We start from the raw sequence: 2,349 nt of genomic DNA, 5'->3' as shown, positions 1-2,349 counted from the left end.
GACCTGGGTGGTGTTTGTGTGTGAATCTGCATATGTGTACACCTGGATGTGTGTCTCAAGGCCTGCTGATCGCTTCCTACAAGGTTTGACTGTATGCTTCCAAATTGCTCCACTAATTAATGTTACTCTTTTTTTCTTTCTGAATAATTTTATTGTGGTAAAATTTGTGTAACATAAAGTTTACCATTATAACCAATTTTCTTTCTTTCTTTCCTTCCTTCCTTCCTTCCTTCCTTCCTTCCTTCCTTCCTTCCTTCCTTCCTTCCTTCCTTTCTTTCTTTTTTCTCATAGAGACAAGAGATTGCTATGTTGCCCAGCCTGGTCTCCAACTCCTGGGCTAAAATGATACTCCTATCTCAGCTTCCCAAGTGCTGGGATTACAGGCATGAACCACCATGCATGGCTGTTTTAACACATTTTAAGTGTACAACTTAGTAGCATTAATTACATTCATAGTGTTGGGCAAACAATCACTGTTCCCCACATTTTTCAACATCCATACAGAAGTTCTGAAACCGTTAAGCGATAAATCCCTATCCTTCCCTCCCCATAGTCCCTGATAACCTCTAATCTACTATCCGTCTCTATGAATTTACCCATTCTAGATATGTAAGTGGAATCATGCAATATTTCTCCTTTTGTTTCTGACTTATTTCATTTAGCATAATATTTTCAAGTTTCATTCATGTTGTAGCATGTACTGAACTTTATTTCTTTGGCTGAATAACATTCCATTGTCTCTCTCTCATATATATATATATATATATATATATATATGAGAGAGAGAGAGAGAGAGAGAGAGAGAGAGAGAGAGATCACATTTGATTTTTTTCATTCATCTGTTCACAGATGGGTTGTTTTCATCTTTTGCCTATTGTAAATAATGCTGCCATGAACACTGGCATTCAAGTATCTGTTCAATCCCTGTTTTTAATTCTTTTGGGTATATACCTAAGAATGGAATTGCTGGGAAAGGGAGTAATTCTAGGTTTAGCCTTTTAAGAAACCACAACACTGTTTCAACAGTGGTTGTACCATTTTACATTGCCATTAGTAATGTATGAGGGTTCCAATTTCTCTACTTTCTCACAATACTCCTTTTATTTTCTATTTATTTTATTATAGCCACTCTAGTAAGTGCAAAGAGGCATCTCATTGTGATTTGGATTCACAATTCCCCAAGGATTATTGTTGTAGAACATTTTAATGTGCTTATTAGCTATTTTTATATTTTCTTTGGAGAAATAGCTATTCAAATCCTTTGCCCATTTTAAAATTGGGTGCCTTGTCTTTCTGTTATTAAGTTCTTTATATGTGCTGGATATTTACCCAAAATCCTCAGATATTTTGATTTATAAATACTCTCTTTGTCTTTTAACTTTCTTGATATCATCTTTTAATGGAAGAAACATTTTAGTTTTGAGGATGTCCAACTTATCTACTTTTTATTTTGTTGCTCATATTTTCAATGTTATATCCAAATCAAAAGTCACGAAGATTTACCCCTATGTTGTCTTCTGCTTTTGTGGTTTCAGTTTTATATTTAGATCATTGATCCATTTTGAGTTAATGTTTATATACGATGTGAGGTTGGGGTCAAACTTCATTCTTTTTTTTTTTTTTTTCTTTTTCTTTTTTAATGACCAAAACAAAGCATCTAAAACCGCAGCTTCTGGAAGAACTACTTGTTCTTGCCTGTCTTGTATCTCTCCTCGAACTTGACCTTGGCCTCTCGTCGTCCTTGCATTTAAGGGCAGGATCTCTGAAGACATCCTTATTGACGACAGTTTTGTCCAAGGGGATGTCCACAGAGTACCTTGTGGGCATCAGGGGATTGTAGTTATAAACTTTCACAAAAGACTTGATCTTTAACCTCTTGGTGATCTTCTTCTTGCCCATGGCAGCTGTCACTTTGCGGGGATAGCAGTCAATTCCAGCCACCAAAGCATGGCTGCAGGGGCGATCTGAGGTGCCATCATCAATGTTCTTCACGATGACGGCTTTGCATCCAGAGTAGCGTCCAGCCAGGACAAGCACCACCTTCCCGGGTTTCATGAACTTGCCCATTTCTGCAGCACCCACTCAGGCCTACGGCAAAAAGGAAAGAAGAACACTTCCACTAATCTTTCACCCCGGGAAGGAGTCAAACTTCATTCTTTTGCATGTGAAAATCCAGCTGTCTCAGCACCATTTGCTGAAAAGACTGCTCTTTTTCCATTGACTGGACTTGGCACCCTTGTCAAAAATTGTTTGGCCATAGATATATAGATTTGCACTTGGACCCTAAATTCTAGTCCATTGGTCTATGTGTGTCTATCTTTATACCAGTACCACACTGTTTTGATTACT

At 37.5% G+C, this 2,349-nt stretch overlaps 1 pseudogene; it reads right to left on the bottom strand.

Moving 5' to 3' along the window:
- Positions 1 to 1,643: 1,643 nt before the first annotated feature.
- LOC101031745 (large ribosomal subunit protein eL27-like) lies at positions 1,644 to 2,117 on the bottom strand (annotated as a pseudogene).
- Positions 2,118 to 2,349: the final 232 nt, after the last annotated feature.

Source organism: Saimiri boliviensis, chromosome 5 (genome assembly GCF_048565385.1).
Source record: "Saimiri boliviensis isolate mSaiBol1 chromosome 5, mSaiBol1.pri, whole genome shotgun sequence".
Lineage (NCBI taxonomy): Eukaryota > Metazoa > Chordata > Mammalia > Primates > Cebidae > Saimiri > Saimiri boliviensis.
This window is presented reverse-complemented; position numbering and strand designations above follow the sequence as displayed.